The following is a 15517-nucleotide window of genomic DNA, read 5'->3' as shown; positions in this document are numbered from 1 at the left end:
ACTAAGATAATGAATAGTGGGATCGTACTTGGGGCTTATATCCCCTCAAAACGAAAAAGTGTGTTAGTCTCTCCCCTGCCAGAAAACCCAGGTCATATGTTATTTAGTCGTCCGGCATAAAAAAATGTTAGTTTAAATTTGGTTACTGAATTCAATGATATTAAAGATAACTTGAATGAAATACCTAATCTTTCTACGCTTATTATTGAAGTCTTGTTTTGAGATGCACCGGTAGATGCCTTTGAAATATTACCAGGTATATCATTTAAATGACTCAAGAAACACTAGCGTCGACATTGTAGTATTATACATATGGGAGTATCACGCGTTGTAACCCTTAAGGGGGTGACAGAATTTCTCATTGTAAGATATTTATGCTGCATAATATACATGTAATAAGGTTGATGTATACTCTCAAAACATTTAAGCAAGATCAATTAAAGACTATTGTATGATATAATAATATACATTATGGGTTTATATCTGGCACTCGATGAAGCATCTGAAAAGATGGATACTGTTGATGGATTTCGATTACCATATTTTCTTGAGTATAGTGCGCACCCATGTATAATGCGCACCCCCCTCTAGCGGATTCAGTATTTTCGACATAAAACATCGAATAGAGAAGGAGAGGGAGTTGAGACTTGGATTGTATAAAAAGTATCTCAGAGCCGTGAATGCTCTCGACGGAGTTGACACTGCGCATGTAACGGCTGGCATGGGACTCGGTGTAGCCGGTGTTGGTTTATTATCAACTATAATCGCTGCGCCTATCGTACTTGGTGTGGAAGTAGTGGCTGGAGTCTCAGAACTAACCAAATACAACGCAATGAAGCAGGAGATTCGATCAAATTCTCGTAAGACCAGTGGTATTAGTGAAGACGAGAAAAAAAAGTTCAAAGAACAGGGGAGACAACAAGCGTGTCAGTTATTCCGTACAAAACCAAGGAGCTTGTTGGAGATTAAAAATAGATTGTTTACTATCGTTGGATCACATTTAAACGAATGCTTACATTAGTAAAAATGTTGACAGCTATGATAAATTTAATTCATTATTAATTGATATTGATGTTTCTTTTAATACGAATCATGACGATCGTTGAATCGCATCATCATTTTGACATAAAAATTCCCTCTGTAGTAGCAGTATAAGTATATAAATCTGGCTCCAGTGGAAGTGGTCCAGAACTGCCATTGTCTTTACTACTATTACATTAAGACACAACTGTAACTGTCTTTCAAAGGTATGCATATTTTTACCACGACATGAAATATAAAAATTGTCCACAAACAATGATCCATCAATTGAGTCTATCAATACTTTTATTATTAGAATGTACAATGTTACAAACAAAATACTGCCCTGTGGAACCCCCTGATCCTGATTGTAATGATCAGACAAGATGATTTTGACTGGTTCTCCATTTGTAGATGCAATAACTATAAACCTTACCCAAGTTTCTTGCTGCTTGGAAACTGAAACATTATCATGAAATGAAAGATGATCAGCCTCTAAACGCCTTTTTTGCCATTTCTAATGGAACCAGATGTGGAAAGCGACATGTAGGTAGTAGGTTTCGGCACCCCTCCTCCCCACCCACCATCGAGTGTTAATAAGTACAGTGTTTCACAGCAGCGGATCTCCAGCATGCAAACACAAAGGGATACAGGGGTGATATACTCCAGTAAATACGGCATGAATAGCTATATTTGTCTACAAAATGAAATGCTAAGCTGGTTTCGGCTTGTAACAAGAAACTGGAGACATATAGAACTTAGAGGTCGACATTACCAGATTGGCCCATGAGCCACTGTCTTCTGGCATAGGAGTCTAGGCAAACGTGTTCATACAAAGTCTAACATTCAAAGCCCAAACACAATACCGTATTTTCTTGTGTATATTGTGCACCCATGTATAATGCGCACCCCCATCTAGCGGATTCAATATTTTGGAAAAGAAAAATTTGAATACCAAGCGCAGAATTTTTTTTACACCGTACCCCTTTAGCGAAGTCCGGCACACGAACAGGTGATGAGAAACTTCGTCAGTACAAATTCGAAATTTGTGATAAAAAATCACCAGACATGTTGATTTACCGTTTAAATTGTATTTTTTGTTCTGCTGGGCATTGTTTTATATCCAGTGATTAAGATTACCTTTTGTATTTTCTTGTAAACTAAGCTGGACACAGCAATCAGCTGTACACATGTTTTCTTGGAATCTACCAGTGATTCGGTCAAGACACACCCAATAATATAACTTTACAGGATTTTAATGCAATCTGAAACTATTTTTTTATCAGGAATAATATATTCTAATATCTTGTTAATTTATATGCAGCTTTTACTAAACATATTTAAAATGATAATGACCCTAAGCGAAGCAGCTGATTGCTATTGCCGGGTATTATTTTTTACATGGAACCAGTCTGACCAGTCACCGTCAAGGCTCCCGTACACGTGATCGCGAGAATCATGTGTTGACATAGATCATTCAACAAAAACAGTTATGACTTTTAACGAGTGACAGTATGGCATTTATGATATATGTATCCATTCTCTGTCAATTAAAGTTTGTTTCAAGGCATCAATAGCGGTAATCTGACCGTGGTTGCTGTTAATAACGGTGAGTTGTGCGATCTTCCGATCGCTTCACATACGATTTCGCCGAAATTAATTAAAACAATATTAAAAGGAATTTTGCATAAAATTAATAAAATAAGTTACAAACATCAGTCCAGATATAAAAAGAACACTTTTTATAGCCAGACAGTGTAATTACATAAATAATTTGCGTACTTCAGTATGGATTTGTTGACATGGTATTTACGGTGTTACGCGCTCACGGTAATGTCTTTCCATGGGGGAAAAAACATCAAAACTCATTAATTCGTTTATAATTTTTGGAAAAAAAGTGCACACTATACTCAAGAAAATATGGTATGTAGAAAATTAAACACGGAAGATTCTAGCAAAGGGCTTGACATGAGCAGTCAATTGATAGAATCGGGCCCATTCTACCTTCCGTCTAGGTGAAGTCAGGGTCGAAGTGGTGTGTTAGGCAGAAGAACACTGTTCCTGGTTCCATTGCCCTCAACCACCAGAATCCCGTCCTTCACCGACACAGAGGCACAACCCATAACAAACAAGTAGCCCAATTTTGTCGCCTCTTACAACAAGCAATGGGCTGCTGAGGACACAATCTACCCCAGCTCTATGGGGGAAGAGCGATTACCCAGCACTCACCACGGGGAGGTTGCTCTTCACGAGTGCCAATAATAATAATAATAATAATAATAATAATAATAATAATAAATTGAACAATGACAATAGGACTCTTAGCTTTCAGGCATTGAGCCCAAATAACATGGGCTCACAAAATGAAATTCCTGAAGGTGCCCTCAAAGATTTTAAGTTTTTTCCCTCTTCCAACCCTCCCTCTGGCAATGATTTTTCTGATGATCCATTGTATATTTTGTTTATGCCATTCTATTATCAAATCTGTGATTTACCGATTGAGAAACGGAGGTCAATTAAACAATTGATGCAATCACTTTCTCAGAATCAGCTTGATAAATTCAATGACATTATTTCAGTCACTGTTAATGTGAACTGTTGCATGACATTAACTATTGCGTGTATGCTGCTGATCAAACACTGGAGGAACAGCTTCCAAAGACATTGAACCACAAAAGGGTAATAAACAAAATATAACTAGATGAAACAAGGAAAGCATTGTCCTGGATAGAACTTTGCTTGAAATTAATTTCCTCATGGAAAAGTTAAGGCTTTTGACAGAAGAAAATAGAAAGTGGGACAAGAAAAATAATTTCATAAAACAAATTAAACTGTTCAAGCCTGATGAAAAACAGTTTTACAGGTAATTAAATACAACAAATGGTATTAATGAAAAAAGACCCATCATGATTTCCAGTGAAAGGGCTCTTGTAGATACAGGGGATGTTCTGACTTGGTTGTGCAAAGGTCAAACAATACTTCTCCCAAAGGAAGGTGATTTGACTGACCCTAAAAACTTCTGCCCCATTACTTGTCTGAAAACATAGATCTTATGTTACCACACTGCGCTTGCAATGACATTATTTACATTGAGCAAAAAGGAGGCAGAAAGGGATGTTGGGGTTGTAAGGATCAATTGCTAGTTCAGAAAACAATGTTTGATGAGTCTAATACTTACCACCGTAACCTCTCAATGTGTTGGATAGACTACAGAAATGCTTATGCTTCTGTACATCAAAAATGTATTTTGAAGTCACTGGAATGTATTGACCCTCCAGCGTGCCTACCGTATATATCGCTGTGTATAAGGCGACATATAAGATGACCCCCCTGTACACGCCTTCAAAATCAACCTAAAATCCTACACTCCATGTATAAAGCGACCTGGAATGAAGCACATCACAAGTGCGCACACAAACCTTGTTTTACTCAAGTCTTTAATAAATTGCTGGTCAACTCAATCTGAGAGGTATTTACAGGGGCCAGGTGGTGGCAAGAGGAATTACAAGAAGAATATTTCAGGGCTATTCTTTAAGTCCATTGCTTTTCTGTTTGTCACTAAATCCTTCAAGCTCACTCACATCCTTCACATGAATGATCTTGAACTTATTGCCGATGGAGAATGCACACTGAAAAAAACAGGTTCTCATTGTTGAGTCCTTTTCTAATGATTTTGGCATGTCCTTTGGGCTTGACAAATGCAACATTCTTCATCTGATATGTGGCAAGGTAGAAGAGGGAGGATCAGTCAGTTAACTTGGAGGAGTTTTTGGCCATGGCCATCTCGTGGAATGTCAGGCCTATATATACTGAGGGATGCATGTCAAGGACAAACTCCAGAATGCCCATATCAAGGAAAAACTTTGAGCAGAGTTCAAATGTAGACTTAAAGGAGAATACTAAGGCAAAAACATTTTTTTCATAGGTGTAAAAGCATTCTAAAGGCCACCTTCCACGATAAAAAAATTTGACAGAAAGTTGGTAAAATGGCAATAAATACGTAAAAAACGCACTAGTATTTCCAACTACTACGAAAACACCCGACAGTTAATGTGCCAAAGCGGGTATCAGGTGACGTGAAGTCATATGTGCCTATTGCCGATGGCTTCCCATAGAACTAACATGACAACTTGACAGTAACCATGGATTCTGAAGCAGTAAAAGACGTTCCCGATGTCATTTTTGATATGGATGTTAGGCCGTATCAGTACAAGCCGATTTTACATCTTGCACGGGAAACTTCCAGTGAAGAAGAAGACTCAAGTGAAAAGGAGGCACCAGTTGATGTCAACATCGAAAGACTCGGGAACACGGACTGGTAAGTTCGTCATATAAACAACTATTGAATAATCGGGTTTATTGGTACGATTATATTGTTAATGTCCTAAATTGTGACTTATAAACTGTATTTCACATATATGTTATGTAATAAGCTGTTGTCTAAGAACAGTTTGGGGTTATCTTTACTTTTGACGCTGTTGGCAAGTTTTTCACCCCTTACTATTGAATCCATATTTATCGGAATTTGTTTCGTTTTAACAAATATTCTTGTAAAATACATAGTTTATTGGATATTTATTTTAAATAATATTCGAAACAACAAAATGTCCGTTTTCTGCTTAATAGGTAACGATGTGTATAGCCGGCGGTAGGCTCAATTAACATGATCTTTATTATTTTAGACATACCCATTTGCTATTAATGGACTGTAACTTATTTTTTAGGTGTGACTGTGGTCGGTGCATCACGATGCCAACTGGTCTTGAGAGCAAATGTTGCCAGGAGATTCAGCAAATTGAACACATGTGCGATGAAGCAGGTGTGCAGTGCATCACTGAACATGAATTTTTCATAGACAACTTCCTCCGGAGAGGAGTCGTTTGGTTTTCATTACTGGAGTTTGTTCAGCAGGATGGACCATTCGACGATAACGAACCAGGACATGAGTAAGTTGTTATGTATTGTTATGATAAAATGATGAACGGAAAATTGTTTATTAAAAAGTTTGACACAATGGACCAATGAGTAGATCTATGTAGTCTTGGTAAAACTACAGATATGAAGACATTTCCTTTCACCAATTGATATTAATAAAACAGTTTATTGCCAAATGTTATATTTTCATCACTGTTGGAACTGTTTTTCCTCCTCAAATGTTCCAAAATTATGTTCAGTTTAATCAGTGAAAGGTGTCAGCTCTATTAATTTATTGTCAGTATCATTACATTTACTACAAAAGCTGTCATAGCATTTGGGGAATGGCCAAATGATGGCATGTCTGCTTTGTGAAAGCATATACTAAATGAAAAAGTTATCATACTACTGTTTGATTACAGGGCATACAGATACTGTTCATATTGTCGCTTCTCCAGACTGGTTTACCATAGTCTTCCGAAGAAATGCAGGAAAGTTCATCCTTCGTGTGTTGTGAAGAAAATTAGAGAGGCATTCCCAGCAGAATATGACTCGTACACTGGCTTCAAATATGCAAAACCATGACTATCTTGGAGTGAGTGTGAGCCAGTTTGATTTTACGCCGCTTAATATCACGGCGGGGGACACCAGAAATGGGCTTCACACATTGTACTCATGTCGGGAATCGAACCCGGGTCCTCGGCATGACGAGCGAACGCTTTAACCACTAGGCTACCCAACCGCCCTGACTATCTTGGAAGTCTTGTTCCACAGATATTTATTTTCTAACCATGTATGAAATGAATTTTGATGATTGTATGGAGTATGAACTAAGGGAAAAGACTTTTGTCTTATTGTTTGTTTGTTTATTGTCTGCACCACTCGGCAATATTCCAGCTGTATGACAGCAGTCTGTTAATATCGAGTCTGGGCCAGACAATCCAGTGATTGACATGAGCATTGATCCACGCAATTGGGATACGATGACATGCATCAATCAAGTCACCTTTTACGGCAAGCATGGGTTGCTTCTCAGGTCTTTTCATCTTATCAGGCTAACTGATCATTACATTATTGTATTCTGTCAATTAAATAAACTGTATATCAAAGTTTGTCTGTCAAACAGATTAGCTTGATATTGTTGTAACAATGCTGTGTCAGATTAGTTATTTTCATCTGCGAGAAGTCTGATACGATGAAACCATTTCTTGTCAGCTGAGACCAGAATAACAACAAAACATTTGCCAAATCATTTTCAATCAAGCTGTAATCATGGTAGCATTAATATTAGCATCACAACTCAGTAACAATCATCGAACATAGTTGATTCATGGGATCACTAACAATTCAGTTAGTCAGTTTGTCGGGATTAACCCTGCTTTCAACAGTTTTCCATTCATGTCACATATTAATGTTGGAGGAAAACCCGAAGTGATGCATGTCTCTGATGTTCGCCAATTTTGTGAAACCTGAAAGCACTAGTATTGTGCTGACAAACAAAGAAACAATGAGCGCAAACTGATGTAAACTGCTCCTAGCCAGTTTCTCCATGAAATATGATGAATAAATGTTGATGCACTTGCTAAATATATATATACATTTTAATGAAGGATTCATACCACTAATTCATCAGATTAGGCAGAGTTTCTCAAGACATCAAGTTCAAATCAACAACACCAGTTTTTATACCGAGTCTCCTACTCCTTGTATCTGAATGAATTTCCAGATCACTATTTGCCAAAATAGATGTATGGAAGATGCAGCTGTTGTGATAAAAACTGTCGACTGTTCAACTATGATTTTAAAATTATGATAAACTCTAAAGATTACCAGCACCCCCTAATTTTTGCCAGTGCCAACTGTTTTTAAAGGGGCACTGATCTAACGCAATTCCCCGGACTGGTTGTTGCCTTTGTTATTGTTTTTTTCCCCGTGAGTACCCGGATGATACGCAACGCAACTGAGCGTGACCAGAGACTGGGCTACCGTCTGCAAGGACAGCTAAATAAACTTGGAGGCTGGAGGCAATATTTGTTTTACGCATTTTTGCATATACACTTATTGGTTAACTGTGATCTATAAAGATTTCGACAAAGGGCTCATGTTAATTAATTTCTTAACAAACAGACAAAAACAACAGCGGAGCTCATCGGATGTCGTCATTTGGAAATAACCCAGATGGTTATAGTTTTATCCAAGTATCCATGCAGTGAAAGCATTTTCGGATTTCGGCTTGTGTCGATAATACAATTACTACTCCCTTGTTGTCATCCACGTTTTCTCGTATAACCCTACACTTGTGTATTTGTCGTCATTCACTTGATGCCCGGTTAATGAATTTTTTACAGGTACAATTAGTGGTAGCACCACTTAGATTACCTGACAAAGGTTCCCATTTGGCATTTATTGTGTCTGGGGTAATTATTCAATCTAAATCCAGGTTTGAAGTGAGGTGAAATGTGTGTTATGTAATATGCACGTGGCAGCCCAGCAAGAGATGAATGATCAGTTGATTTACTTTTTTTTGTAAATCAATGGATCGTTCCTAGTCATCAAAGGATTAACAGAAAATATGTTGATTGATTAATCACTGTTATCTTGCACAGTGGATATGTCAAGAGTGAGTGTTTACATGTCTAGGTTTACTAAAACAAAGGGAATACACTCATATCATGGCATGAAGTGCCGATGTAAAAACAACATACTTTGTTCAAAGGGTTAACTGTTAATATGTTGATTGATTGATCATTGTTATCCATCACTCAATGGATTTTTTAGGAACCGTGGACGTTATGAAAATAGTTGTCACGTGGGCTTTCTCAGCCGACCATTGAGACTTGACACCTATTTAAAACACCTGAAACAACCCAGGTGATCAGTTGAGAAACGAACACGGGTTATAATATCCCGAAACGATATATATCTTTTAAAATATTTAATTGTTACTGAGACACATGACATCGAATAAGTTTCTTTGTACAGCTGCAGATGTGTGGGATATTGTTCCTTTGTGTTGATATTCACGGCTACATTCCTCGAACAAGGAAGCTGCCTAAAATTTATACACATAAATTTGGTAGGTTGTAATTATGATATTTGCATTATGTTTTCCTTCATTTGAACCGATTCGTTCTTGTTTCTCTACGTCTTGGTTGGGAAATTCTTCAATGCGCGATAGACTTTGTTTATCAGGTCTTTTCCTTTGTAAGCGTGTACATATTACCTTCTATTTGTAAAATGTGATTCTCTCAGGCAATTTATAAAATGTGTAAATATTTCAGTCATTTTGACTAATAAATCTGTCCAAATTGATTAAGACGATCAAAAGGGCCTACAAACATCACAACAGATTATTATTGTAGAATTAGAAGCCAAACAACATAGAAATGTACTTTTCAACGTAACATTTTCAGTCTCTTGGTGATGGCATTAAACATCAAAATGTTTGGAATTCGTTATCATAATAATACAGATGGAAATTTTTTTCAGTCACTTTGTAAAATAACTGAATATTTAGACATTTCATAAATTTGTTACACATTTGACAGTAAAAAAATATACACACTATAAAAAAAGCAATGCTCAGGTGAAATATTTACTTTGTGTTGCAAGTCAAAATAGTGTAAACGAAAATCGCAAAATTACCAAGCAAGTGTTTTAATATTTCAAGACAAAGTCGTGACAAATGGATATTTAACCTAGAAATAGACAAGGTAAAACCCTGATGTAACAGACAAGCTGACTTTCTTAGAAAAATGAATATCACCGATGATTTGTATAACAACAAAGATTTGTAAGGTACTTTATTTGCCGGTACACAGGGACTGAGCTGACCTGGTGCTTCTTTTACATATCTACCTCTCACCTTCATAGAAACATGCTTTTTCCCTGTGAAGTATGCTCACCATTGTTGTACATATCTGTAAGCTACTTGCATAGATCATGTTCATGTGAATAAATCTGCATACATTGTACTACTGGTCTCTTGTTCTACCTGGCTAAGCCACCCCCTTAGTTAACATTCATAAGCGATGCACAGCAGGTAATGAGGTCACAGGGGTTACATTCAGAACAGTCACAAGTCATAGAAATAATGACATAGTCTTGAAATGTCACTATTTTGGAATACAGAATCTTGACTTTTGTTGGATGACCAATTCTTCCTTCACAAAGGGTTTAAAGCTCTTGGTAAGCGGCAAAGGTTTACTGAGGAAATGCTTGTCTGCATCTTTCCTTGCGGCCGTGTAGTTTGGCAAAGCTGTTCTTCTCTCTATTACAGCCTGCCGCAGGTCTTCGGCATAGTCTGCACAATACAAAATACATGTAGCAATAACAATTTCATTGTACACAAATTAAGAAAGTACAGGTGAGACAACACAGGTTAAATTGTTTACTATTTGTAACGACATGTACATAGAAATCTTCTACATGTTATTTGGTGCATAAGGTCAAATGAATAAAATAAATAATCCATATGCTGAAAATGGCCTTTATGAAAAAGTGAAAGCTATAATTCCGAACAAATTTGTTATTAGAAAAATAATTATTTTCACTTCAGTCTTACTTCTCCATGAGCTAGAAACATCTACATCTACTGCTTAAACTTACTGAAAGTAACCGGTTGTTTAACAGGTTTTACAACAGCATCCTCTCATTTCTTTGATTTGAGATACACCATCTTCCATCTCAAATTTCCCTCACAATCTGTTGCTTGTACACGGTTTCCATTTTCATTGAAATGGAGAGCTGCGAGGAACATCCTGAAATGGTCAATGTTTTAGTCTAAAAGTTTGTTTGAAAGTGTGAGTGAGTGAGTTGGGTTTAATGACGCTTTAAACATTATTCCATTTTATATCACAGCGTGTCAGCTTAATATGGCAGGAAAGCCTGAAGTGATGCCGGTCTCAGACGTTTACCACTACGGGAAATCCCAGAAACATGGGTATGGTGCTGACAAACCTAGAGACATAATCGGCATGAATCATGATTCGAACCCACGATCACAGGTTTCTGCCATGCCCAATGGATGCAACTCTGCGCAGCGAATAGCGACACCTCAGACGACTGGGCCACCCATGCCCCCAGATTGTTTGAAAAGTGAAATTACAATGGCTATTGGACTTCTACCATGTGTAAACCAAGCATCTTAGCTTCTGCAGTACCTCATTCTTTCCTCACAATCCATGCAGTGGTATAAAGTTTGTATGGATGTTGACAACACTCAGATATTTGCGATTTTACTACTTTTGCGTTTCTTTATTGCAGAGTATAAAAAGCAATTATTATGAAGTATTGTTTGGGTTCTCTGTGATGACTCACCTTGCCATCATTGCAGCATAAAAGTAGTGGGTGTTCTTAGGCACAAAGTGATTTACCACATTGTGGAAAACCTCCAACGCATACGTCTGATACACTGGAGACAGATTTGGCAAATCTCTCACAAGGTAACCACTGCTGACAACCTCCATGAAAGCTTTATAAGGTTTAGAACCTTATAAAAACAAAATTGATACTGTTTATTATCTAATTCATGCTAACATGGTTAATGTTATGTGTAACTTTATACATTTTCTAATACACAACTTATAAATGAATGTATGACTCAGGGGTCCGGAAAATTTAAAATCCCAATCGGACATTTACATTAATGCCACGCCCCCTTCAAACAGCGTGTTTTAGTACGACTTTTTACACACAAATTACAAGTTGTTACGTATTCATAATATGATGAATTATGAATTGTTTCAATTTAAATTGTTTAATTCACCGGACAATTAATAACAAATAATATCATTTTAGATATATATGGAAAACATACGTTTGTTTTTGTTATAATAACGATCTGTCAACGTTGTGAACGGTCTAATTAATATTCATGAGTCTGCTCAAGTGTACGCGTTGTAACATTTGGATCGAGACTATTATCCCATATTTGGTTATCACGTGACCTCACGGGAAAAGTTTTTTTTTAAACTAAAGATTATTTAAAAACAAGACAGATAATATAATCATAAATCCTAAACTATCGTTGATAGCAATAGTTATTTGAATACTTTTTCATCTGTACTTAATTATTGACCATAAAAAAATTTGATATCGATCGTCACAGAAAGCAAAATGGCGGTCATACTATGACTGTGTGTAAAGCAATATTTTACAACATTATAGCACACACTATTTTACATTGGTATTGGTAAAATATGCATGTTTAATATTTATTTAAAGAAACAAGTGAGTGAATGTCAAGTATATCAGTCAGCAATGAAATCCCGCACATCCAATAAATGTGATACCATGAAAACAACAAGCATCAGTTCGTACCGACAAACCAAGGGCAAATCAAAAACCCAAACAATTACCATCATCATCAGATCAAGAGGATGACAAAAGATAATATGAAAATAAAAAAGTCCTTCCCATAGGATTCACCTATATCAGGTAAATGAAATAAAAATTCATTACAAATAAACATTTTAACTCTTTGTTTTATACAGATGAACCAGCTTACCTTCTTTCAACCACAGTCTTTCCTCAGCCAATGGTCCATGCTCACACTGCCTGAATTTAGCCGAGTGTCATTCATGCTTGTTTGCAACATGATTTGTCACTGACAACCATTTGTCCACCTTCATATCTGGATCATCTTTACATGAAGCTGCTACCCAGTACATATGGTTTGTCGTTGACTTGATCCAAGGGCGGATTGCAGCACATCCACTCTTTTTTGCAGCTGCTTCCAGTTTCTTCCCAACTCCTGTAATCAATTGTAACATGTAATTCGGGGTAGAAACCATTTGCATATCCACCTTGTCTACAGCTCCTTTCAGACCAGTGGTTTATGTAAAATAACTAATCCCGTTTTTCACTAGTCTCGGTTGTATTTTTTTGGACAGATAATGTTATGAATGTCAGCAAATAGATGATGACAATAGTAATGTGCATGTGAGTGATTGATTAATTATTGCTTACAACGCATTAGGAGTCTTGTAATGCAGCAATTTTCTGCAATCGTGCAATGGAAGTTGCCAATTGATTTTATTATCTGTAATAATAAACTGACTTAACACATAATGTTTAGCATTCACCAATCACCATGATGAGTATCCTTACCTTCGGACACATGCCACACATCAAAGTAATATTTCTTGCCTTTATGATCCTCTCTCATGTATTTCTTCACTGAGACATGGCGATCGGTGATGACTTCCTCAATGGAATACCCTTTCTTTTTGAGAAATGATAACCCTCGCTTCAGTCCCTCAAGTTCCATGTGATGTGATTTCTTCACTTCATTGCACTAAAACAATATCAAGAACATTTAATAGCATTCATACAATCAATGAATCAGATGTACAAAAGTTGATATGCTAATACTTTCTACAACAAATTTATCACATCATCAAAATCCAATTGCATGGATTAATGTTCATGATATCAATCACTGTACTGTCTGGTTCAGACTGGAATATTACAGACAGCAAACAAACATCTATTGGCTATATTGATACTTTTTGCACATCATTACAGCTATGAATCTGAGCCTCACTTATTATATTACTCACCTGAACAAGCTGTATATCTAAAATTCTCCTGTCTCGAAGATCCATCAAGGTATATGTGCCATATTTTGAACAATGGCCTGGGCTGTCGCATCTCCCATCACCTCCCAAAACAAGCCGTTTCCCACCAACATTTGCCAACAAGATGGACTGATGTTCGTTCCAAACTTTCAGACAAGATGGTACTGCATAGCATCGCTGTATGTTGATGAAAGTATCCATGTTAAAAATTGGCATTTTCATGAACCTGAACATTCTCAATACTTGTGCAGCACATCCCCCACTCACAAGAATACTGCTGGCACACAGAAGATTGCCCCAGGGCATTGTTCCTTGCATTGACTGGCTGTTCCATCTTGTATTGTGCCCAATCAAGCATTCAGTCTCAACAATTATCATAACGCCTTGTTGTTGCATCAGCTTAACTGGACAAGCCATGCCACAAAATGAACTTGAACTTGACTGATGTGAGCAAAACTGAAATAGTTTGGCAAGTGATGTTTCAGAGACAAGAAACTGTCTTTCATTCTGTGGATTGGATGACATGTGGAGCAAATGATCAGTTTCAGTATCTGTATCACAGTTGGTGTCAGTTTTACTTTCATCCAACTCTGAATATTCAGAAGGCATGTACTCCTCATCACTAGCTGAAACTGTGTCCTCACAGGCATGGTCATCCTCCACTGCTTGGCTTGTGACACTGCACATCTCATGCTGATCAGGTGAAACTTGTGATACAGATGCACATTCAGATGAAAATAGCTGTAGTGATGGCAATGATACAAGCTCACATTGAACTGCTTTGGAGATGGTAGTGACTGACTTGAATCCTCCGAGTACGTTGTGATGTAACTTGCTGTTGTGAAATAGTCTGAGTTTTCTTGGTGACAAAACGTGAGCAGGTGTTCAAGGATGAGGTTAAACTGACAGACTCTCCAACTTGTATTTGTGTTTTATTTCCATCAGTTGACATGGAATCATGTTCATGTAAATATTCTTGTTCTTTCTTGTCGAATTCATCATGTTCATCCCTGGCTCCTTTAAAGGCTTTGGATGGATTTGTTTCAGTCTGTTGCGCATCATTGAGGATATCTCTCAGGATCTGTGAAAAACAAAATATATAGACATTATAAAAATCAGTGATAACCTATTATTATTACTGAATAATTATTATAGCATAGAGTAAAGATAATAAGCGCAGTTGTAAAAGCTATATTAACTTAAACATATACAAAGGGATTTTATAAACATTTTAGAAATTACTGTATCTCTGCAAAGTCACTGATTTTGATAAAACTTGTATATTTTAAAAACAGCCAATATACTTAATCAGCAATGTTGTTGAGAGCCAAATCTGATACTGTCCAAAGACAATCTCACTGGCTCACCCACCCCTATAATAAATGACCAGTCCCAAAGAAAATTTGTTTTCTGAAATATGATTGCAGTTCCTATGTGATAAACTGGTGACTGTAGGGGGTCTGGGACTTATTGAAAAAACATATTGTCCCAGAAAATGTTTAAAAAAATAATCATGCTTCACACAGGAAAAAATGAAATTGTCTGTCTTACATTGTTGCAAGCAGTTATTTTGTTGAAAAAAATGGATCCTAGTTGTTATATTAACAAATTATCTTGTCTCCATACAATATCCAAAATCCTCCTCTCTCTCTCTCTAACTTAGGTCATTTTATAGTTATGTGCAAGGTCATAACCTTAGCATGACATGAGGTCAGCCAATGAGACTAGAGAACAACTTTCATGGCACACAATACTGACAAATAGGAGTCTGGAGCCGACGCATGTAATTTGATAAAATGGAAAACAATGTAACAGATACTTTATTGTTGGCCGTTGAATTTACAGATAATGTTGTTTTTTCTGTTATAGCAAAACATTTTCAAGCTGATGGGAAATCTCTTACTGATTATAAAAATACCAATTTCATCACAATATCGGACTCGATTAATGAAGGCTAAACAATACCACCGACTGTAAGCTGTTACATGTACTGATGTAGTATA

At 36.8% G+C, this 15517-nt stretch overlaps 1 protein-coding gene and 1 pseudogene across 1 annotated transcript in view; one reads left to right on the top strand and one right to left on the bottom strand.

Moving 5' to 3' along the window:
• The window catches only part of LOC139474145 (EF-hand calcium-binding domain-containing protein 6-like), a 538680-nt gene that overhangs the window by 274338 nt on the left and 248825 nt on the right, over nucleotides 1–15517 (top strand). The gene's annotated exons all lie outside the window — the stretch shown is intronic.
• On the bottom strand, nucleotides 10586–13613 carry LOC139475865 (uncharacterized; annotated as a pseudogene).

This window comes from Haliotis cracherodii, unplaced genomic scaffold (assembly GCF_022045235.1).
Source record: "Haliotis cracherodii isolate W230 unplaced genomic scaffold, xgHalCrac1.p SCAF_3, whole genome shotgun sequence".
Taxonomy (NCBI): domain Eukaryota; kingdom Metazoa; phylum Mollusca; class Gastropoda; order Lepetellida; family Haliotidae; genus Haliotis; species Haliotis cracherodii.
This window is presented reverse-complemented; position numbering and strand designations above follow the sequence as displayed.